We start from the raw sequence: 25,239 nt of genomic DNA on the forward strand, positions 1-25,239 counted from the left end.
AAGGCACGGAGGTGTGCCGGTGGTGTGGCCGTCATGGCTGCCAGGCGCCATGCCACAGGCGCCTCAGGCAGAGGCCACGGCAGGAACGTGCCGACTGGGCTGAAGGCACTGAGTTTTCCTCCCAGCTTGTCTTCAGTGTGCTTGGACAAACTGAAATGGGGCCTTTTCCAGAGCTCATTGATGATTTAATCAAAGCTGTTAAAATATACCTTTGTATAAAGCACGTCCATCCCGGCTCAGGGCAGAGAGCCCAGTCAGCGCTCAGCAGGCCAAGAGAGATTTTGCCTGCAGATACCACCTTGGTTCTCCTTCTTAACTCTCTGGTAAAAGTAATTAAAATGTTCAGTGATAAAAGAAAAATCTGTAATTACAATCACAGGGCTGCATCCAGCCACATACAGGGCAGAACTGCTCCTGTGCCTCCATGGCCTTGTACCACACCGCGTTATGCTGAGGAGAAGGAGTCTTGGGAGGGCTTGGTTTTGCCCCGTCGTGTGGTGCTACATGTACTTCACCAAAGTACTGTTTTTTTTTTCTGGATAAATTCAGATTTGGTCCTTCAGAATTTTATGTGAAGGCCGTTCTGCTTCACAGGATTGAATGACTTTAATTGTGGCTGCATGTCAGAATAAATGGCGTATGATGCATCTGTAAACGTAACTTCCATTTTTATAAATATGAATCTGTTTCTTTCATGTTTCTAATAACTATGCACTTAACTTCTCACATATGATAACATTTCAAAAGTGGCAATGTTAAAGAATATCAGAGCAGATTATTAAAATATCTTTGTGGTAACTAAATACAGTCAGAGGAGCATACTCACATACTGGCGCAAACACCAAAAAATCCCGGCCCTTTGACTTTGGGGGATTTTGTTTGTTGGGTGGTTGGTTGGTTTGGTTTGTTTTCATTCCAGTGCAAACAGTGGAAACTTGCGTGTTATTCAAATATGACCTGTGGAGGCTTTGATCCAAACAAATTTGAGTCTTTTAAACTTTCCAATACCATCATCAGGTTCTCAGATCATTAATTTCATAATTTGGAGAGGAAAAAAAATACTGAAAAGTTGTAATTGAAATTCACATATTTGAAAGTTAAATACAATATTGTTTTCTCAGAAATGAAGTTGTATTGATGCAGAAGAGAGTCTATCTGGGCTATTTTCCTGAAAACTTACACATTTCTTAAGTATATTTTTGAAGGCAACCTTGTTGCAAAATATGTTTTGCAAATCACAAATTGATTACCAAATTTCAAGTATCAACTCAGAAGAAAGCTACTCATTAGTTCATTGAACTTTTCATTGACTAAAGACAAGATTTCTTGTACAGCCAAAGAATTCTTAGACGAGCTTTGGCTTTTAAATTCCAATCATAAACTTAGAAATAAGGTATTTCTCCGTATTTTGAAACTCCTTGTTGTGGGACAGGAATATAAATTTGCTTACTTGGACATTTCCAAAGTGTGAGAAATTGCATCTAAAGGAAAAGGAGCCTCTCTGAGACTTGCTGCCCCATCCACAAAGCGGAGCGTTTGCCAGCCTGGGGCCGTGCTGGTGGGTGACACCTGGAGCCCCCCCTGCTGTAGGTGCACACCCTGTTTGCCCTCATCTGCTTTCGCTGCATGCAGAAGTGCTTCAGACATGCTGCTGTGAAGCTCCCAGCCTTCCGAGCCCCGTTGAAGCTATAATTTATTGAAATACGATGAAAGTAATATTCTGCTCCCCTTGACAGTTTGCAGGGACTGATCTCTCTGTGTGATCTCAGCATAGCAGAAATTGTGGCTCGAGGTGGAAGTACAGTTACCTGTATTTGCTTGAAGCTTTTAAGGTAAGGGAGCCCAGAGTCAGGCTGGATGGTGCTGCTGTTACTGGTCTGTGTCAGAAAGGTCAGCTCTGCCTTCCCACATGTCCGGAGGGTAGGCAGCGAGTGGCACGGGGATCTGCTGCCTTTTCCTCATTTCTTCTGAAGGCATTTTCATAGGCCAGCACGTCAAGGATTTAACTTGCTTTGAAAAATGACGGTAGTGAAAACGCAGCAGAAGTTGCACTTGGTTGTCTCTTACCTTACCGATGAGGAGGAGCTTGTCTTGTATGGTTCTTTGTGTGTTTTCCCGTGGGGGCTTGCCCCTGGGTCTCAGGTTTGGGAATTTTCAAGGCTCTTTCGACAAGAGGTTCGATTTCTGGGGTTTCAGCAGCTTCTTGGCCATTGATGAGTGACTGCTCCATAACTTTGGCTTGGGGAATGTTTGCCTGTTCCTGAGGTCTTCTTTCTTGCCATGCATGTTTTGCAGCCTTTTATGAAACTTCTTCGTTTGCATCCGAACTATAACTTCTCGTTGAAATCCCCATTGTGGAGATACCTAGTGTGTATACAGCATCTGTCTGTGGTCTCTGAAGCTTTAATAAATACAAAAAATAGTTACTACATCTAGTCTTGTAAGTCAGTTGTGCTTCTACGCTAGCAATTCAGTATCACTACTAGATAATCTTTATTATTGCCTATTTGTAATTTATTTTTCCTCATATACCCTATGTGCTACCCTCACTGTATGCTCAAACCCTTGACATTGAGCATATTCACTTTCCATTTTTTTCAACACCTCAGTTAGATTTTTACCTATTGTTTGATATACACCTAACGTTAATGAATATATTTTCTTTTATTTCCATTATTTAATCTGCTTGTTTGCTTACAAGTTCAAGCACACATTTTCCATATGCATATTTACATATTTTTATCAACTCTATGATGTCAAACGTACTAATGTAATACAACCTTTAGTCCATAATTATTCTAAAAGTTGTAATAAATCCTTTCTTTGCACTTTTTGTTTGTTTGTTTTCACTGTTGGTTTGGGTGGTTTTTGGTTGGTTTTGCTCCTGTAAAGAATCACAGAGTTCAATCTGAGGTTATAAAATGTAGTACTCTAACTACCGAGTACTCTAATGACTGAAACTGAAGTTTGTGTCTCCATTTCAAGGTGAACAAAACTTGTTTTACCTGGTGAAATAATAACTATATTGTGCTTTCAACGAGAAAAATGTTGACGCGTGAATCTTTTACTTGTGTTGAATGTTTTTACGTTACGTGTGTAATATTTAACTGTCCTGTCCTACAGTTGTGTTATTCTAAGTCATGCAGCTTGTCTGGGGCTTAGCCAGCCTTACGGGAGGGCTGATGGGCTGTGGCTGTAAGTCCTGAGGCAGAGCAGCACCACCAAAGTGCTGTGACATCCCTGAGCTCAGGGCCTCAAAATTTGACCTGCTTTATCAGGGAGTAGAGGGTAATCCATGACCTAAATTTCTGGCTATTTAAAAAATAAATAATTAAAAAAAAATAGCCCTCTGGTCCTCAAATATCACCATTTCTTCATTTTAATGGAATTTGCTGTTCTCTTTGTGTAGCTGGGGTCAAGCCTTGCTTCTCCTCATCCCTCAAGCCATCTTAGCTTTGCAAAACTTCTGCCAGCAAGTGCACAGACCTTTAACCAAGCAATATCTGATTTACCTGTGAAAGAGTTTTATTCTTCTGAGCAGTATTTGCCAAACACCGACTAGGAGATTAAAATAAGCATGCGAAGCCAAATTTGGCCAAGGTTTTGCAGGCAGACGTAGTGACGTGAACTACTTGTACCATCCATTCGAGCTTTCTCCCTGGCAGCAGACTGAGAGCGTCCTGCGGTTCTGTTGCTGCTGTCTGGGTTGGGTTTGCCATGTTTCTTTCTTCTTTTGCATTTACCTTATTTATACTTTTCTTGTGAGAACCCGGTATCTGTTTGATGCAAGTTCACTTAACAATTTTGGGGAGGAAAATAAATGCTGTGTGTACTACACTGACATGCAGGAGTGGTGATTGGGCATACTTCTGCGCTTCCACCTGTAGTACAACCAATTAACTACGGAGGAGATGAAAGCAGATAAAATCACACTGAACACGGGAACTGAAAGTGCATTAGGCCAAGAGACTCGTAATGTGAGGGACTATTACCAGATTAATATGAGGTAGTCATAATATTTTTGGCTTATGAGATTGTTATTGATGTGGAATGAGAAAATAAATGATGATGAAGAGAAATTAGAGGGAGTGCACAGGTGAAAATGAATTTGGTGTAATTTGGGGGGTGGGTGGATGAAGACATATCAGGAGCCAGAACAGCTGTGCTAAGAGCTAAGAGATCAGTTTGGGTCTGTGCTGGCAGGAAAGCAAAGCTTGAAGAGGAGAGAAGAGGCAGAGGAGAGAAGTCAGAAGATCAGTGAGACTTCTAGGTTGAACATAGACCTCAGTCTCGGGCTGTCAGCCTTTGCGTCACCCAGATCCTTGTGGCTGGGAAGGGGCTCGCAGCTCTCCTGGGCTGTGAAGACGCTCGGCAAAAGTGGACGTATAGAGGTACGCTCCGTTGATTGGCAGAACCTCGGATATACCGTGCTGTCAGAGGCAAAGGCTTCCAGAAATTGAGGTTGTGCTCAGAGCATGTGCTTTTTATAGTTACTAGAGGATCTGTAGTCCATAACTATTTTCCTCTTTGAAGGCGTTACTGTTTCTGTCCTCTGCAGCACCCTATGGCAGCCTTCTGGATGCAATCACTCAGCATATTGTTTTTAAGGGTATGGGGACATCGTTGACTTGGTGTTCCTGAGGTCAGGCAGGAGGTTTTCAGTACGCAGACGAGCATACTAAAAATCCCATCATGAAGGAAGCAGAGCCTAGGAGTGGCCATGAGCACAGAGCCTTCGTTTTCCTCTTGCCTCCCCCCACCATGAAGTGCCTCATGTGAGCCCCTCTGGGACGGTGAGCCGATATTCTTGAGATGTTTGGGACATGCCTGATGGGAAGTGATGGGGAAGAATCTGGGAGGAGGCATTCTGGGAACCTCGAGTGGGTTCAGTGCGTGCTGGTGATGTAGAAGGCGGCAGATGAGAGCACCCAGGGAGAAAAATGACAGATTTGCGTTTGGAGCTATTTTAGACTATGTTGTTCTCCATGGGGAATTCCCATTCAGCTAAGAATGGTGCCATTCTTGTAAAATATTTCAGTGAAACGTTGTGATACAATTTCATATTAGAAGCTGTAGCTAAGCTGTAGAATGTAGAAAATACTACAAGGTTTATCCATCCCGTTGTGGCTCTTTAAAGCTGGCTGTTAGTGTGGCTGGAAGGGGACCTGGCAAGGTACCGTGAAGTTAACAACAGAGTTTCTCAAGGACAGCCGTAACGCTTATTTTAAGTATTTGTGTTAATGACACCGATAAAATGGCAGTCCTGACGCACGAAGTCGGGAGGCATCACCAGAGAGGACGAACAACCGTGTGTGAGAACCGACTGCCTCTGTCCCTACTGGATCCTTTTGCGTTAGTGCTCGTGCTCCTATAGCCAGAAAAGAAGTAAAAGCTCTTATTTGCCCTCTTCTCTCCCACCAACTCACCCTGGCCAAAAAAAAAATGGTAGGTTTTGGCCAGATGACTTGCTCGGCCTGGCTCCCTGGGGTTCATCGCACGGCCACTGAACAGCAACGCTGCGTGGGTTTGTGGAAGTGAGGCCTGTGGAGACACTGCCTAAACATCAACCCAAAGTGAACTGGGTCCTGAATGACAGCGCACCCAAAGGTGTTAGAACATGACTGCAGCAGGCCTGAAGCCCTTAAAGAGTAGGAGAGGCGTGAGGAGCACTTCAGTGCCCGAGCACAGCGGGTGCCCAGCCGGACTGCGAGGACGAGAGGCCAGCGAAGCTCGGTGCCTTGCAAGAGCCCCACAGCTGCAGAGGAAGCATGGGCCATGGTGGGGACTCTGTAACCTCAACGGCCTGAAGGGACACCGTTTTAAAAAATATTTCCTTATCTGGAAAAAAAATGGGTTGGCAGTATCTCTTGCTCCTACAGTACACAGAATTCAGAGTATCTTGGGCCTTGACAACCAAGAAATGAGAAGTTATGAAGTAAGAAAATCCAGATTTAAATCTCCCCCTGCTGAGCTGGCAGCAGCAGCTAATTATTTGCATGCTAAGGTGTAGTTGGGCCGAGCGGTGGAACGAGCAGCTGAAACGTCGAAATGGAGCCATTGGTTGGATTTAAGGAGACTTATTAAACTTCCCCTGTTCACCTCATGTACAGCCTTTCTGCTTGTTCAGGCTTCATTTCAGCAGTAAATGGGGCCCATTTTCTACCTGCGGGATGAGCAGAAGAGAGACTTACGGGTTTGCCGCTGTTCAGTTGAAGTGGAGAGCTGGTTGTCGTTATAAAATGCATTTCTACATGGTTGGAGAAGACAGAGGCAGGCTTGTCTTGCCGCTACAGGAGGAGAGGCAACAGACAAGGGCTGGAAAAGGAGAGCTCCGGTTAGATGTAAGGGAGATAAAGCCACCGTGAGGGTAGTTGGTCACTGGAGAAGTTGTAAAATCTGTGTCTGCAGAGGTATGTGAAGCTTGGCTGGTCGGCACCTTGCACATCCTGACCCATCTGGACCTCCTTTGGGAAGGAGGTGGGACTTGGAGACCTGCAGAAGCCCTCCTAACCTCCAAGGGAGCTGTGCTTCCAGCCTGCAGCACGTGTAGGCTCTCCATGGCGTGACACAGGAGTCTGTAGGCCAGGAGTGCTGCCTGAGCTCAGCCTGTGTGTACGTACTATGGTGAGGAACCTGTAGTACTTAAAGGCCTCCTCCACCTCTGCTCTGGTCCCTACAGCCTCATCTCCCCTTCTTATGCTTACCCCGGTATGCTCTGCTGGTGGTGGGCTACCTGAAGCAGTGTCATCACGCCCTGCCTTTTGTCAGCACAAGAGTTTATGTGAAGAATTATATCAAGCAATTAATCCAAGTTGTAATTGGCACAGGACGAAACCAGGCTGGTTGTAAGGGTCAGTTCATGTCGCAGTTCCTTGCTCATGTTGGGGTGATGGGAAGGGTGACGTGAAGAGCCGAAAGCAGGGAGAGTAGGATGGCTTCCTTCAGCAACAGCAACAGCTTGTTTAATGTGAAAATGCCCAAAATCGGGCTAAACTTCTGCTTGATCATACAGCTGTATCTACTCTGTGCTAATTATTTTTTCATGATCAAAAATGTTGGGCTGTATTGCTACGATATCAACTTACAGACCTGTATCAAGGGTGATTTCTTGTAAAACCATATCATATATTTAGTGCGTACAACAAAAACATTTGGAATTTCTGTGAATAGTGTTTTGGTGGTGTTTTTTTGTTTCGTTACTTTGCGTACACTTCCATGTGTGCATTTATCTTCTGTACGCAGGCTACTAGGTTCAGAAGACTTCAGAAAACACCTGCTTTCTTAGACTTTTAGTGCCACGGCCTCATTCGTACATCACGGGGCGTGAGAGCTGGGCACAAATACGAACATTTTCAGTGCCTTGCACTGAGGTCCTAAAAGGATGTTACCGGTTGCGTGAGTTACAGCCGTGTCTGTGTGGCCATTCACTCGGAGGGATTCCGGGCAGATGATTTAGGATTACTACTTCTGGGCTAAAATGGTGCCGTGCCTTATTTGTCAAAGACACCTGAACGGTCTCTTAAGGAAACAATGGTGTAGGAAGGAGAAGAGAAGGGGTGAGGCGAGACTTAACAGCCTCCATATATCTGAAATTGTAAACAACTAAAGATAAAAAGGAAATATTTGGGGTAGCGTAGGGGCTTACAGCTAGAAATAAAGCAGTGAAATGAAGAGAGAGAAGATTAAGGCTAAATGTCATGAAAGAGCATTCTGCAACACTAGTGGCTTTTTAGATGAGTCTTCCAAAGAAAGCAAAGAAAAAAACAGGTTTAGGACAAAGGCTCTTTATCCATTTTTCCTTTTTTCCTGCTTCTTTCCTTCAGCTTAACCACTCAATGTAAAATAATCTCATATGGGTACATAAAAGAATGTATTAAATTTTTGAGGCATGAATGTGAATCTCTGCAGCCCTGGGAGCCGCCGTGATGACGGCTGGATTCTGCGCAGCCCTACAGAGCCGAGGGCACAATCTTTGCCATCGGGAGCTCGCGGTGCCAACGAGTCGATGTTAGGAGGTCTCTGCTCACTACCTTCAGTGCCATTTGGCTGGAATAAAAAGATCTAGATAGTTCAGCATTTAGGTTTCAAACAGGGTGAAAAGAGAGGGGTTAAAAACTGGGCTGCAGTGAGAGAAGAAGGGAGGAAGAAATGAAGCTCTTCTCGGAGTTTTGCTTTCTTTTTTGACTGTAGAAGCGCTGCCGCTTTCTGTACCATCAGCAGGACGCAGATGGTGATTCCACCAGTAATTTGGGCTGTTTTAGTTGAGATTAGAGTCATTCTGAAAAAGCAAGCAGTGTTTGTGTATTTGTGGTCTGCTAACCGCTAACAGGAGGTAAAGAAATAACAAACCCAGATCCTGAATTTAAACTGCGTAATAGATTAAATAAGTGCTGGTTTTTAACAGTATCATATTTTGACACAGATACTCTTCACTTAGCTTTTGATGTCTGAAACATCTTTCCTTTTAGAAAAGCAAAACCAGTTGTAGCATTATCTCCAGTTGTGTTGTTTTTTTTTTGGTGGGGTGAGAGGATGTATGCTCTGGATCCTGCAGAATTTCCTCAGGTTGGTTCCATCAGGCTGAAGACGAGAGTTTTTTCTAAATTTATTTGAAATCATCAGAGCTATCGGTGTCACCTTATTTTCATTATCAGTAAGATAACGGTAAATGTAGGTTATTTTCTCTGTACTTCCTTCACTTCTCTGAGCTAGAGCAGTGTTGGGCTGAATTCAGTAATGCGAGGGTTGTGCGCTACCAGCCGGTTAAAGCAGTGTAGCCTGGCTGAAACTGGAGACCAGCCTCCCTCCAAACCTCCTACGTATTTTCTCTCCGCATTCGGAGAAGAGCTGTTACGTGATATTTTGCCCCACGTAACAAAAATAGCTAAATCTTGTTAAGATTTAAAACACTTTTCCTTGGGCTCCGACGCCTCTCTGCTGCCCCAAGAGGGCCTTGCTGGAATGCAGACACTTCATCTCCCTTTCTTGGAGAGTAACCTGGCTTATCAATTACTTCCATAAAACAGCATTTACTATGAATGCTGCTTCTGCTGGTAGACTGCGAAGAGACAAACTGCATACCTGATACGTCTGGATGCCAAGGAAGTTAAGCAACATAATCCTTGTAATTCCTCCTGACGACTGTAAGACAGGGAAGTGATGATTGTGGTTCTCCTGGGGGGTGTCTTAAAAATTAACAAGGTCATTTTCTTTACAAAGAACTTCCAAACCCCATTTCAAGCGAGTCGGAAGGGAATATTGCTTTTATCTGCTTCTGACTTAATTGTCCATGCGCCTGTTGTGGAGATGGCGCCGTGTGATAACAGTGCCACTGACACACAGAGGTGCTTCTCAAAGCCTTTGGAGGAATAAGGCAGCCTCTGTGAAAGCTTTTCTCTAGCAATGATAAGATGGAAAGAGTAATGACAGAGACCAAACTGATAAAGGCAGAAATATCAAAAGGAACAGCAGGCTAAAGCCGGAATTTTTAAAGCTGCATTAGAGGCATCTTCAGAGCTGGAAGGTCCATTCAGAAGTTGCCTACATCGCCAGGGCCTTTAATAGAAGATGATCTTTTCTCTGCAGAAGGATAGAGATGAGTTCTTCACTGAACGCATCTTAACCAGAGGTGTTGGGCAGCGCAAGTCAGGCTGGGTGCCGAGCCGGAGCCGTAGAGCAACAAGTGCGCCGTGCCTGATGCCCAAGTCCACTTCGTTAATATTGCAAATCTACAGCCCAACTAAGCTGATTAAATGGCACAAGAGGTTTGACACGCTGAAATGCTGTTGTTAAGCTGGCAGCCAAATGTATTGGAGGGGAAATGTGGTTAAAAAAACACAATGTCCATCCAGAATTACGACTTCCATTATTTAAAAACAACCAGAACTACTAAAGCTTTTTTAAAATGTGTCTAGCAAGTCTGTCTAGCAAAAAAAAATCAAGAAGGTAGGATTTTATCTTGTATTTAAGCAAGAGAAGAATACAAGCATAACTTCAAATAAATTCACTTCTTAAAAAAATGACATCATTGCATTTGAGAAGTATTCTGAAGTTTCTTAGTGATGTGCAGGTTCCCTGGGACTGCTCTGTGCATACGGCATGCATGGTTGGAAAGGAAGATAGATTCCTTTCTGGTAGTAATGCAATCATCTTGCAAGGTATTTTTTATTAAATTAGCCCCACGTAACTAAATTGCTACTGCTGCCTTTTGTGGGCGCTCCTGAATCATCAGCTAAGTAGCAGCTGATCCAAGTTTGGCAAAAGGAAGAAATGAAGTTTTGGAAAATGATGCTCATGGTTCCTGATAGTAATCAATCAGAACGGGATACTCGGATGCGCTTTTAAAAGCCCTGTAATTAGGGGAGGGCCGCAAGTCTTTCTTCTGTTAGTAGAGGAAAAAGGAATGGTAAATACGGTCTGTACGTCGAGCTTAAATGTCGTGTGGATGTTTACACGTTCACGTATATATGGCATATATGTATTAACATAGCCATGTATAAACATACCCAAATACATACGTTAATACATTTTAGTTTATACGGCAGGGTAAAAAAATCACTTTCCCAACTGTTTTCTAGCATTTCTGGAAGCAAACCCAAAGCATACACCGGTTTACCTGACCAGCTAGAGAATTGTTTTCTCCTGTCATTTCCTGTTTAATTCCTGCTTTTGAGAGCTATTCCTCGTCTTTAGAAAAACCTTTCCTGTGTTCTAGGGGTCTTTTTCAAAGCAGCACTCAGACAATGAAAGGTTTTGGTATTTAGGGCATGTCCCCAGCTTTCATCTGCTTTTCCTTACCTTTCATGTTTGTTTTTATTCCCGTTGTCAGAACCTGCGGTGCCTCCTCTTCGGTATCCCTGGCAGCAGCTGGTAGCGTGTTTGCCTCAGGAGGTGGGCGGCCCTTCTATTTTCCATCCTATTTTCCAGACGTCAGGGGAAAGGGGAAGCAGACGGAGTAATAGGTATATATGAGGCTGTCAGAGGGGGCTTATGTATTTGCATACGCACATTAAAAACATTTTAATCTTTACAAAAAGTCTTACTCGATTTCAGTTTGAACGTGCCCTCCTAATACAAAGAAATGCATCTGGTAAAACTTGTAGGGTTTGGCAGCACTTGTAAAGTAAGTTGGGAGTTCTGTTGAAAGAGAAATCTGTTGGAAAAGTAGAAATGATAAAATGTAGGCAAAGATACTCCCTGATCTGGGAAACTGTACGCTCTTATTAGCAGTTGCCTATTGAAGGTAACATGCAGAAATAAATCCTGCTGGCTGCAGTTCTCAGGTTTTATTGTAGCATGTTTCAATGCCCTTCCTTCCTTCTGGTTCCTTTCTTTAAAATTAAGGTATTTACAAGTTCACGGAAACACCCATGTAGTTTTACCTGCTGGTGTCAAGCCAGCTAGTTCAGTTGTGTTACATTTTGAAGCGGATGCTCTGCGTGAGTTCCCAAGACAGGAATTTTTCAGTTTCACCAAGACTTTTTGCAATGTATATAAACTGAGTGTTTTTACACAGAAACATGTTTTTAAGGCAGTTGCAATGACTGGAAGAACACAAGCTTGTGCAAACTCAGAGGAAGTCCTCAGCCTCGGCAGTACCCTTATCCAGGCAGAGCAGCTCACCCGTTCCTACAGCGCCGAGTATGATGCATGTGGAAACCCAGTGGCTCTCGCCTTAGTAACTGTCTCCTCTTTCAGTTTCGCTTCTGTTTCGTTATGTGAATAACTGAGAATGGAAAAAATTACACATTTGATGACGTAAGGGGGAGAATTTCCATTTTCCATCTTCTACCTGGAATGCTTTTTGAGGATTTAGCAGTGCCCTGCTCTGAATCCCCTGCCACGCATCAGGAGCTCTGTATGTGCGCACACCACGCTGCCTTCCAGCTGCCTTTGCCATCCTATTTCTTGCAGTGCCATGACCCCATGTGCCTCTTCCTTTCATGTTTGTGTTTTTTTTTTAGGTTTTTGGTTTTGTTTTTTATGTCAGGTAGGGAAGTCATCTGGCACAACAGGGTACTGAGCTCTCCTGAGAGTCTGCCTAGAGGTTAGAGGGCTGTTGCTATCCAGAATGCTGCATGTTACTGGTGCTATCGGGGGCATTTTGGTGCTCTAGTGATATCCCTGCAGCCCTCCTCTTCTGGTGCCCGGTTTCCTACAAAACCGTAGCACTCTGCCTTTTGGTTTCTGAAACATGCTAGAAAGCTTTGCAGTTTGCACTGAGTAATTAAGCTAAATGAATGGAAAGCGACTGTTGAATGGAAACCCTTGCAATATCAGGCAATTAATACAATTTTTCTGTTGCATTTGATTGCCTTTTCTGTTCTTAAAAGAAGACAGAAAATAAAACGAGAGGCATATCTGAAGAGAGATGGATTTGCTTTTCTTCTGCTGCGTAATCACCACAGATTCATGCATCCTGAAATTTCTAGCATTCCGTGTCTCTCCGAAAATGTTTCTAATTTAATTTTGGAGAAGAGTCTTTCTTCAAACAATGGAGGCTCAACGCTGCTGGTTTTTTTCTGCTTTCAAGGATAGTCTCTGAAAAGATGTCAGGGTTTTGTGTGCTGTGGAGCGTCCGTTCAGTTTGGGTTCAGTGGCATGATTTCTGGTATACGGGGTCTGAAAGCACAAGAACACTAATTATTTTATAATAGTTAATGTCAGAACATGGTTTTCTTACCAAAAATAGAACTTCAGTCCACTTGTAACACCTCCCTAAGTTGTAAATGTGAGTACCGATAGGAAATAGCCTTTCATAAAGCAAAGGTTTATATCTACGGTTCTGTAATAGACTTCCTTCAGTCTTCAGTTCTATGTTTAGAAAAATTATTACTATAACATCGGTTCTCTACAGATCTGTTAGAGGCATGGGCTGCCCTGGAGCTATAAAGGGCTGTTAGAGGGCCATCAACTGCCACGAATCGGAGGTGAGTATTTGTGGAGCCATCTAAACAGAAGAGGAAGAACATCGCTCTGTAAAGCACAGTAATAGTTGCGCAGTTACAAAAAATAATTTTCTGCTTTCTATCTTCAACCCCAAAATAAAACCTAGGCAGTATTTCTATTCCTTCCATTCACTTCTCGTGATTTACGTGGTTTCACGTTTTCGGAAGGCTTCGAACCATCTTCACAGTGTTATAACGACAAGATGACAATTGCCAGAAATGTTGCGTTTTGCTTCCATCTCTATCACCAACGTACAGGGAACTCCAGGAGGTCACTAAATCACTCCGCTGCAGTTTGGGGTTAGTAAAGTAAGAGTTCTGCCATCTTCTCATGACTTGGGAAACAAATGACATTTGAGAGTATATTTTCAGATACACTAGGTGCTTGGATGAATGGCAGTGTAGATGCAGAGTGTTTTCTCTTGTACGTGGCAATTTTTAAATGGTCAAAACCATTTTTGTGAGCTTGGAGACGAGGCCTCAACAGATTTGAGCAGTGAAAGGTGAGGTTTGTGTGACTGATCTCTGAGCTGGTATTTTAATAAGCCAGGCTACAAAAGAGTACTTGGGTGAAATGTGAATAGATCTCACGGATCTCATTACTTCAACAATGGTTGCTTAATTACAAATACACTGTATATTTAATAAACCCTGCTCATTTTCAGAGCTTGAAAAAAAAACAAAAACAAAAAAAAAAAACAATTGCTGAGAGCCGGGGGCTGGCATGAGGGGAGAGCCTGAGCCCACCGGAGCCCCTCGGGTGAGGGCAGCTGCAAGGCAGCAAGCCCCTGGTGAAAGGCTGACCTCAAGCTCCGCTTTGGAAACATCTGGTGCTGGGTTCACTTCCACGCATTCAGTGTCTGCTTTTTAAAATAGTTCCATGTTAGAATATCTATATATTGGCTCTGATACCCCCCCGTGTCACAGTAGACGTAAGCCTTGCACGGTTCTGCAGCTGCAGCCTTCCTGCACGCCAGCACCAAAGACCGAGGGGGCTCAGCCCCGTTAGCTCGCAGTTCACTCTTTGGGACGTGGTTGCTCAGCGTTCGTCAGCCTTTGGGAATTCCCTTCAAGTATGCAATTCAGGCCAAAGGCTATTTTTTTTTCCTGCACTTCTTAAAAGCAGGATTTGATAGAATTGCACGAGCAATGTGAAGACGTTAGGCTCCTTCAGAGGTGGCCTGTAAGACCAGAGCCCTGGTTCTCCTGACTTAGTGTATATTTACGTTTGTGTATATGTATGTATATGTCTGGTTTTGGATGTCCGTAGCTCTGGTTCTCGTGACTTTGTGTATGTTTTTGGATGTTCAGAGTCCGTAAGCCAATGAATCGCAACGCTGTGTGCGAGCTGAGGCCCAGAGCCCTTGTGGTTTGGGACTGGATGAGAGTTAGTGTCCGTCACTTAGCAGGGCTTTTCCGCCTCATTTTCTGTGCTTTGGTCTTCCAGTTTCTCCCCTTCCTTCCTATCTGATGAAGCACCACAATTTCAGTTACATCTTCCCATCTCTGCCCACGGGACAGGCAGTGGTAGCGCAGCCCATTCAGAGGCCACTGAGATGTAAAGTGAATTGATTCAAAACTTTCAGTTATGTTTTTTTGTTGTTGTTGTTGTTTTTACAGGGGTTTGTTGTTTTTTTCTTCAGCTTTTCACAGGCTCAGGTATTTTTTATAGTTCCCAGAGATGCACAGCCTGAGGTCTTGCTGTCCTCCAGGGCATGGCCACACAGCAGGCGGGCTGAGTGGAGGATTTACCTGTGCTCCCTCCTGCAGCACGCTGGTGGCGGGATTCGGGAGGCTTTTGAACATTCACTTGAAACATTCTCTTTTTTCCTAAAGCTGGTCAGGAAGTTCTGTTACATCGGCGTCAATAAAATGGTAAATAATGGTGAAAACCAGGATGAAAATCATTCATGAGGGAGTATTGGAGCAGTCATCAGTTGGCTGATCTCATCAGTGCGTGCTGCGCTCTGACAAAACCAAGACAAGACGGGCCTTGTTTATTTATTTCTTGCTTTAATCTATTAATTTTAAAAAACACTGAAGCTGCCTTTTTGGCATCATTGTGAAACAAGAAAGAAAACTTGATGATTTCCCCCCTATTTTTTTCTTACAACTACCACCAACCTCCCCGCGGCAAGTGCCTGATGGAGGCTGCAAGCCTTGGGAGCGTTGGTGCAGCAGAGCTTCTCGTGCTTATTCCCTTACCTAAAAGCAAAGGGTATGAAATCCTGCCCCTGTCCTAATGGCTTTCTTTCAGTGCCTAACCATCCGTATGGAGCTCAGGCGTGTTTTTCAGTCCGTGTGATGTAAAGTAACGCATGCAACTTCATCAAAGTTACTTGTGATTTATGCCAGTGCAGAATTTGGCTCTTTTAGGAAGCTAATTTGCTGAAGCAAACGCAAATATTTAATTCCTGAGGTTACAGTGTCTTTTGTTTGCTTTTGTGATACTCTAATTAAAAGCCAACTCCCGGGGCGGGGGGGATGCGGACGGTTAGCACGAGTCCAAGAGCAGTGAGATTTCCTCCTCGGAGCTCCGGACAGGGCCGAAATCCACTCAAGGGATGAGGGTGGTCTGCTCCTATCACGCTCAGAGTTTGGGTTACTTGGTAAAAACTTTGAACAACACTTTATTCCGTCTCGATAATATTTATAGCGGAAAATGTACCTTATCGCAAAGAACACAGAAATAGAGTCCAGGAACTATTTACGGTGGGAGCAAATGGAAAGCTAACGACGTTAGAAAAACATATTGATGTTTTCACATAGCTCTGCAATAAAATGCTCAGGTTAAAAATAAATCTGAGGGCTTTAAGACTTAATAGCACCCACAAATATAAAAAATATCTAAACCCAATTTATTATTTTTCCCAGTGATTGACGGGCATTTGCTTTGTTTATTACGATGCGTTCAGATGGTTTAGCTTCTTTGGAGTTGCTATTTGGGAATAAGTTAACAAAATATATTCGGGGATTTAGAAAGTTCTGTGTCTCAGAAGAATGTAAATGTTGGGTTGTATCTAAATAAAATGCTTTGTCTCCAGTCCAGGAAGAAATTTAGAAAAAAAAATAAAAATCAAAACAGCTTCTTGCATTTGAGCAGAGACATATGTTTTGTGGGTTGGCACCAGACTAGCGAGCAGAGTCGTGTAGAACCAAATCTTCATACTCCGGGATATTGAGAGGAGCAGCATTCAAAGCAAGGTGCTGGAGAACGTAAGGGGAAGCTAATGTAGGATTTCCTGAAGATGGAGAATGCCTGCCTTGAGACTTGTTTATGAGCGTCGCTGTATCTCCAGTGCCACGTAACGGTGTCTCCGTTGTGGCAGTGTCAGGTGACGTGGGTGAATCGGATACTGTAAATCAGACAGCGTGCAGTTAAGAAGAAACAATATTTTAATTTGATTGGTAAATTCACGTAACGGGAGATGAGATTATGTTGACTCCTCCTGGCTGCTAAGATGATGATAAAATCATATGAAGGAAAAAATAACTCAGTGTTTGGTGCTGTGCAGTGAAATGAGCAGGTCCCAAGAGCTTTACAAGCTTCCCCTGAAACATGCTTCAGCACAGAAGAAACTTTTTCCCTTTAATGCAACGCTCCAACTCCTTCCAGAAGGCTGGGAGGTTATTAGAACAAAATTAATGGTATCTTCACAATTATTGCAGCTTTGTAGGAGAGAAAGACGATTAAATCAGAGCAGGAATAACAGCTGCAATGGGAGGGGAGTTTAAGGGTCTGGGTTTCGGCTGTGCAGTTCAGCACCAACAAGAAAAAGGAAAAAGGAGCATCTATTAATACGAACAGCAAAGTGAGAATGAGCTGCTCGGCAGGCAAAAAAAACCTTTTCAGTGGCGTTTAAAAATTCTCTGGAGCTTTGGATATGATTCAACTTAAGAAAATTGGAGGAGGCTAAGTTTAATGGGCAATTGATAGAAAGCCTCAGCACCGTAGTAGATGTGCAAAGTCCCTTTTAGGGAAAACAACTCGCGGGTTCTGAACCGCTTTGAAAAACGATTGTTTAAAGTGGCGCGATGAGAGGTTGCATTTGTTTCCCCGCAGTTGCTCCATGCTGTGTTTTCTCCCTTTAAAGCACGTTTTTTCCTCCGGTCCTCAGTGCAGCTTGCGCCCCCAGACACGACTGGCAGAAGGTAGGCTTTCTGCTCCCGAATCACTGAGCAGCATCTTCCATTCAGAGCCTGTTAAACTGATCTGATGGATTTCATTTTGGCTTCCGTACCACTCCAGCCCTCAGACCGTGTTGGTTTGGTGTTTAAAACACGGCGAGTACAGCCAAAGCCAAGCCTGGGCCATGCCTGCACAGAGACCTACTGAGGTAGAAGATGCCGATGGAATTGGTTGGGGTTTGCTGTCCCAACGCCTGCCCTAACGTAGGGCCATGGAGCGGTGCCGTGGAGCCTGCAGCGAGTGTTGGGAGCACGCTGTCCCCAGGGCTGGGGTCTGCTGGCTCGTCACACAGCCTGCTTTGCTGCCCCTCGGGGCCCTTCGCTAGCCTTAGGTTCTTGGAAACACATTTTTCCATTCCTCACCTGCCCCTCGACCCTACGGTAGGCGGTAGCTGGATGCGTGGTAGTAGTGTGCTGGAGCAGGGTCACTTTCAGTTCCTGCACGGCCACTTTTTAATACCCTGAGAAGGTGATTTTCTATCTGGAACCTTCCCCCGGAGCAATCCATCAGCTCGGAGCTTGGCAAGCATCAAGGCGCAGCGTACATCCAATTTCTTTTTCATATTCTTCATTAGAAAAAAAGAGCTAGCGTAATCCTGGTGGCCCATACAATTTATTTCAGGGACTGATCTGACGGTTATTTTTTTCATATATATTTATATAAAATCTATTTTTGGAGCAGTAGAAAAAGGAGAGAGAGTGTCAGTTTAAGTATTCGGTAACTTGTTTCGAGGACGTCGATCTGGAAGGTGTTTGTTCAGCGCTGATGGGCGTTGGGGGTTGGATTTACGTCAGAAGAAACAAATGTGGTCGTTTCAGATAAAGCATTACCATGAAGCTGAGAGGAAATTATTTATCCGTTGAGAAAGGTAAACTCCAAGAGCTTAGTCTTTTTGGTGTTAGAGGCATTTGACTACTTTGGCTCTAGCAACCTGGATGGCCCATGGAGAGCGCTAAGTGATCCCATCACCTTTCCCCGTGTGTCCTGGCTGCTGACACTTGTGTGGTCCAGGCTTGCAAAGAAAGAAAGGAGTAAACAGATCAATCATGTTCAAAAACAGAATAAAATTGAAATGAATGAGTTGCCTGTGTTAACTCGAGTTTTGTCGTTGCTCTGGTCCTACCCTGGCTGGAGTCAGCCAAAGTTTCTCCTTTGCCCTTGCCCGACGTGGGATTCCTCTGCAGCCCGAGAAAGGAGAACCAAATGGAAGCCGCTCGGGAGAGGATAAAATTATTTACAAGGCAAAAGCTTTTTGCCTTGATTAGCTTTCTAGTTAATGGCATCTGTCGCTAAATGAAGACTGAAAGATTTCAGCAGTGTCACAGCACGCGGTGGTTCCACGGACACCATCGGGGCTTAATTTTGTGTGCGCCGGGGCTGGGAGCGGTGCCTTGCAGTGGGTATCAAACTTGGTCTTGTGTGGCAGCAGAACTTCTTTTTGTAACCTTTAACTCAGGCTGTGATTACCGGCGTCATTACTTTCTTGTGAAAACAGTGAATTTCCCAAGTTCGATGTATTTGACCTTAAATATATTAGCGTGGATTAATTGCGATACACCTCCGGTAGATAAACGCCTTCCCACGGCACGGCTATCGTGCTGGTTGTTGTTAGCAGCACCCCATAAATTCACGGGTTGTATGCAGTACGTATTGCAGCTCGTGCCTTCTCGATAAATGAATTGTAACAACCTAAGTCTAGTAGCAACTACCCCGTCTTATGTGCTGTTTTGTGGTGTTTTCCTTCAGATCCTTATTGACGATGGTGGTCATTGGAGGTATAAATATTGAAGAATATATCATTTACAGACAAGATCTTTGAAATCTGTTTCCTTCAGACAGCAAAGGTAAGGCAAACGTCTACATTTTGTATTTGTCTATGAGTAGTAAGTTAGATACTTGTTGTACTCGGAAATAAGATAAATTAACAGCAGCTGGCGTACAGGAGCCTGGCTTCGCTTCCAAAAGTTTAAAGTTGTTTTTAGTGAGTTTGTTTATCCTGCTAATATGAAAAATAAGCTATGTGAAAGGTGCTCGTGTTTTTTCCTCTGTTCAGTTACAAGAATGTGTGAATCCTTAGCTCGCTTTTTGTGCATTTAATATCATTAAAGTTATTCCTTATTGTTTCTTCACAAGAGTCTTTTTTGTACCGCAGATCATTTGCAGTATCTGTGTGCGTTACTGGTCATGGCCAGGAACACCTTGTATCTCGAAATCTGAAGAGTATATCAGGGTGGGGATTACTTCTCAGAAAATGAGTTAAGCAGGGTGAAAAAGCCAGCAAGGCACTCAGCTAAACGGTGGTCAGTCTGTTAAAGTTTTCTCTGGGATTCTAAAGATACAACTTCTCTTAGATATTAGTTAATTAGGGACACAAATCTGGTGCCCACCGTCCTTGTAGCGTGCATTTTGAGTCTGTGGACTTCTGATCACCAAAAGAGATGTCAGATACTGAGAAGAGTTCCCTGTCCATGACTTGGTCTATTTGTTATGAAAGCAACTATATGCAACACTTCAGGTAATGCGGGAAGGATATTCCTGTTATGGAAATGGAGCTAATTTTCCCAGTCATTATCTGCTGTTAATTTAATGTGTGGCAATATCTGAAATTTAGTGATGATTATATGGTAGTAGATTTTTGGTTAGCTGTACAGCTCAGCTATGAGCAAACCAATTAAGATGTAATTTCAGAATATAATTGAACTCCTAATGGGGCACTTTAATTCACTTGAAATTTACATATTTGCCTTTTTTTTTGTTTTAGTAGACGAGTCCAAAATGAGGGTGCAGCTTCATTTTTGAACTCACGAATGCAACAACTTCATCTTAGACTTTCAAAATGAAGTGTAGGAAATCCTCTTGAACAGGAGGATGGGATGAGTTCACAAACTTAGTTCTTACTTAGTTCTCAAAGTCTGAACTTTGAACGGCTTTCACTGGCTGTTTATCTGAAGAATAAAACTTTGCGCTGTTAGGATGCTGTGGCACCCGCGATACTCTCTTCACCTGCAGTGCCACGCCGTGTGATGCCGTACAGTAAAAACGGAGCTACTTGGTGCAAAGTTTGTTTGGTATTCAGAGCTAATGTTCTTCCTTTATGCACGTCCAGGCAGCCACGATCTGCTTAGAGCTTGTTCTGCAGATCTCTATTCATATTTTTCAAGCAATATGAATAGAGAATGCTTGGAACTGTGCGGTAAGCTTGGACCTGGCTGACAGAGGTTCAGGGCTGGGACACGGGGGGCAGAGACGTGTCTCACTTCCCTGTTGCAAAAATAAAGTCCCCCGTTCATGTAGCACGTGCAGTGCTTTACTTCCTGTTGAGTGTCATCTTACATAAGTCGGAGGTTTCGTATGAACCGCCCCCCTTTTTGTTTCTCTTGTTGCTTTTTTCCCTTAATGGGTGGTTTTTCAGCCCACGTTTAACTGCAAGGCACTAGACCATCGTGTGACTCAGGTATGTCCCCACGTGCTTCGGACACCAGCGGTGGTACCCGGGCCAAGGCAGCCCTGCTCCCACCAGGTTTTGCCTCATTCTACGTTTTCCCAGCTCCCAGATGATGCAGGAAGGGATCAGCAGATGGGAAAGAGTTAAGAAGTGAGGCATGCATAACTGAATGACATGACCTAAAATAAGGAAACAAACAGTGGCTGTTTGTTAGAGCAAGGCTCAAATTAAGAAAGAAATGAAGGCAGCTCTCTCTTTTTTTTTTCTTTTAACCCCAGAATGGAAGACCCTTTTCATTTACAAGACAAACAGCACTGAGCTGAGAGAGGTCATTTATACCTCTGCCATGCTGAAGTTAAATTTTGTGGTTTGGTGCTGCTGTTTCCTTCAAGAATAGCCTTTCAGTATGATTTGGGTTGTTGTAAAGTGGGGAATTGTGACATTTGGTAAAGATACAGCGGAACGATTACCCATCTTTGCATTTGGGTCAAGAAATGTGTTTTGCGTGTGAGAAACTGGGCCGGGGGAAGTATGTCTGTAAGGTTAACGTTTCACTAATTATTTCCCTAAAGTTTTAATATGTACATGCCGTTAAACCTCAGAAAGCTTCTACAAAATCAAAAAATAAACAAAAATACACAAAAAATAGCTCTTATTCTAAGCATCTTAGCTTTTATTTTGCGCTCTCTTTGCCTCCCAGTACTAACCCCCGTACACAGCTGCGTAGGTACGTGCCGGCACCGTTTCTGTTCCATGTGGTCTATTTTTAAATGTAGGGGCTCTTCGTGTTTAATACGCATTACTGTGCTTGCAGGCTAATACTTCAAAACCTTGGTGACCTTGGTTCACCCACTTGGACCTTACACATTATCATGCAGTCTTTAATTACATGATAACATGCTATTTTTCCCTATAAAAGGGAATCTGTGCATTAAATAGATGGCGTTTCATCAGTGTGTGGCTGTCTGGTATTTTTAATTGTTCAGCGTGTGGTTCCAGTTCTCTACTGTACAACTTGCAAACCTTGCTATGGAGATATGACGAGGAACTTGCCTTTGTTACTTTAATTTTTAGCAACAGGTTTTCTCTGACAAAACCCAGCCTGTGATGCCCAGAACATGTTGCAGAAACATTTTTAGGTCTAGGAGCTTTCCTTGCCAACTCTTCTGGTGGGCTGCTGGGGTTTATGCACTCTTCCCAGTGGCTCTAGAAGTGGAACTCTCAGTCCACGAAGATTCTTTCACTGAGGAGAGAGCAGAAAAAATGATTTTTCATCAGAAGTGTAGGAACTGAAAGGATAGTAGGCCTTGGCATCCTTCTTTTGCATCCCTCTTTCTTTTCCTCTGTCTTTTCTCCATTCCTTTTGGTTTCCAGTTCTGGTTTCCTACTGAGCCATTTTTACCCTTTTTACTCCTTGTACATCTCTTGTCCTGTCTCTCCATCTGATACGGCTGTCTTGTCTTCATTTCCTTTTTCCCTCATCCAAGTCATTTCCAGTGTCAGCTAGTTTCTATTTCATTTCCATCCTTGCACAGTACCGGTGTTCCCAAATTTCCCTTACTTTCCCAGATTTCATTCCGTTCTGGCCCTGTTTCGCAGGCCGTGTCTGCAGGTAGGTGCTGGGGGTTGTGCGTTCTGCAGTGCTCCGAGCTCAGCTGATGGCCTGTAGCCGCTTCAACGTGACCGAGGTGCCACGGAGGAGCAAAGCCTGCCTCCTGCTGCAAAGCTTAAGCACAACCCTGATGCAAGATCAGCCTTCCCAAACTGTGTCCTTGCTACGGAGTGTCTGCACGATGAAATTTCACACTTCAAAAGCTGCATGTTTCCGAAAGCTTGGAGTTGTGTAGTAGGAGACAGTTTGGGATTTATGAGTGTTTTTAATGCACGTATAGCAGTCTTAGCATGAACACTGGATTTCCTCATCCATAAACTGAGATGGCACTTATTGATTTCTGCTATTTATTTCAGCATGTGAAAGAAACCAGAATTATGCATTACGAGTCCCCAGGTTTTTTTCCTGTTAATCACACGGTAGGGTGCAGCAGTAGATTGGACATCCAGCATTAATAAAATAGGAAACTGTTTATGCAAGGTGAGGAAAATGAGGGTGAGGCTTACATCTGTTCCTTGAGTATTTTAAAGAGTACGTGGAACATTCTGGTAGCTTGATAGAATTTTATATTGTGCAATAAAATGAGAGACATGTTCAGTCCCATGTGCCACCTCCAGCTGCAAGCCATGTAGTCCTCGAGAACTTTCTCAGCTGCATAATGCTGGGGCTCGTGATGTATCGCTGCGCAGAACCAGGCCTCGCTATCCAAGCGTCAGAATTTATACATCTGTTTAATTACACTGAAGTATGGAACGTATGGCGTGGCGGTGCTTGCCCAGTGCTTCTCTAAGTAGTTTGTCTTAGGCCCGTGTCGTTCCTCATGTTTTCATTGTGATTATCCTAAGACAGAAAAGGAGCAGTGTTGGGTTGCATCATTCTCCTTCCTACAGCAGGCTGCCGTCCAGATTGAGGGATGTTTTTTCTTGAATTGCCATTAAAACCAGGGAGCCCAGTTGTCTTTTCTAAGGCCCTGATGTTTTTCTGAGAACAGTCGATTCTCCGTGTCTCTCTCATCTTTTAATGGGAAAGGGTATTTTTTTGTGTGAAAATCCAAGTTATTTTCTGTAATGCAAAATAAAAACAAATTATGCCATCAGAAATTTAATAAAGGGAAACCGACTTAATTGGAAAGTTACTTCTACAGAAATTTTGAACACGTTTATATTTCCCTATAATATGCTTTTAGGTATATTATATATAATATATAATATATATTATATAATTATATAATTATATATATATGCTTTTAGGTATATTATATATATAATACTTACAGGTATATTTCAGAACTGGACTTTAACGTCTGTTTTAAATATAATATATTTGATTAGATTTGATTAGATTTATTATTTCTGCCTATGATGTTAGAAGGTTTTACAAATATCAATCCTTACATTTTCCTGTGATACGTCGAGAAATTGTGGGGAAATTTTAGCCGCCGTTGCCTTTGTCCTACAAGTGCTAGGTGTTGAAAGTACCAGTTAGTAACGCTGCTTTCACTACTGGCTAATTTAACAAACTGTTTAAAGGAAGAATGCATTTGAAGTGTAGTATCAAAGATAAAGAGAATTATTCATTTCTCTTGTAACAAGAAACCAAATTCGGATCCTTGATTTTGCTTTCATAATTCCACCTGAAAAACCAGTGCTCTAAAGAAGAAACTCAAAGGTAGCAAATCTTAAATTTTGCTGTGAGTGGAAACCTAGGAAACCACGGGTTGTCGTGACGTGAAGATGGCCTGAAGGGTTGTGGAGGTTTGTTTTTAATTTTTTTGTATCCTTTTTTTTTCCTCTCCACGTTGCTGTTTTGCTTTGCTTTCGCCTTAGTCTAAATTCACATCCTTTGTAGGCTTGGGGGCTGAAAATCTATGGAAATGGTGAAAGAAAGTGGAACTGGTTTGGAGTTGGCGCATTGAGCTTGGGTCAGCTGCGTTTGTCCAGATCTGATCTACTGGTCTGGGAGGTGTGTGCTGTAAGTAGAGCCGCCACTGCCTTCCTACAGCGAGAAACGAGAGCTTTGAAATGCATTCCTGCTTTTGTTGTTTTATCTTTAAACGAGGTGTTGTCGTTTTTCAGATTCTTAACTGGCTTCTATCAGCATATTTCTGCTAAAGGGAAACATCTACCCCAACTGATGGCTGCTGATCTGGGCGAATGTCACAGGCATCTTTGTCTCTTCTCCTAGAAAGATCCCAGTTCGGTGAAATGCTTTAAATTAAAACGAGTGGTGCTTTTAAATTTAAGCTCATGAAAAGTTTCTAAAGCCACTCTTCCTCTGGAAACCTGTGATGATGCTCCAGAATTGTTATTCAACACAGGAATTTTTTTCACTTTATTTTTTACCACATCCCTGAAAGCTATTGATGAGGTAAGATTTTCACCCAGCTGTTTCAGTAATTCTTACAGTTTAACTTAGTCTCCCAAACTGAGATTGCATCACTTCAGAGGATTCATTAGAATTGGTGGTGGTGGTTTTTTTATCAGTGTATGAAAAGCAGTATGTACCATTCTGAGAGGGGGGAAAATACTTCAGCTGAAAAGGACCAAAAGGAAAACTAAACTTTCCATTGGAAAAGTATCATGACAGAAGCTATTTTTTGACCAACTTCATCCATTTGAGTCCTTAATACAGGAACAGAAACTATTTAGGACATGGATCTCAGCGTGAATTCACCAAAGTAGCTGTTATGTGTATCAGATGCATGTTGTTTAGAAAACAAATGGCAATTACTTTTCTAGAAGTAACACATAGGTGTGCAGTGCTGAATCCCAGGTGTGATTTGAAAGTTTATGAAAAGGTAGACACTTAATAATTCTTGTTTAATTACTGTTTTGACAAAAGGAAAGGACATTGGAAAGGAAACCTGGCCATAGGTGCATCTTCAATAAAAGGCTGAAGAGGAAAAACTGTTTATAAAGTATATTATGTTTATTATAATGTGTATAATTTGACCTCACATAAATAATTCTAGGGCAGTGCTTTTGCTTATGCTACTAATTCTTGTTTAGAAGTTTATACAGTTTACAGTGTAGGCATTGGCTCAGGT

General features: G+C 43.0%; 1 protein-coding gene across 8 annotated transcripts in view; it reads left to right on the forward strand.

Moving 5' to 3' along the window:
• The first annotated feature begins 1,808 nt into the window (after positions 1 to 1,808).
• MBD5 (methyl-CpG binding domain protein 5) overlaps positions 1,809 to 25,239 on the forward strand; it is a 100,148-nt gene continuing 76,717 nt past the window's right edge. For 7 of the 8 annotated variants that reach the window (XM_035332379.1, XM_035332380.1, XM_035332381.1 and 4 more), the window contains exons 1-2: positions 4,369 to 4,391; positions 18,883 to 18,980. The gene's annotated coding sequence lies outside the window, so the exon portion shown is untranslated. Of the gene's footprint in view, positions 1,833 to 4,368; positions 4,392 to 18,882; positions 18,981 to 25,239 lie in introns of those variants that run through there. The other variant, XM_035332373.1, reaches the window with a different exon arrangement.

Source organism: Oxyura jamaicensis, chromosome 7 (assembly GCF_011077185.1).
Source record: "Oxyura jamaicensis isolate SHBP4307 breed ruddy duck chromosome 7, BPBGC_Ojam_1.0, whole genome shotgun sequence".
NCBI lineage: Eukaryota > Metazoa > Chordata > Aves > Anseriformes > Anatidae > Oxyura > Oxyura jamaicensis.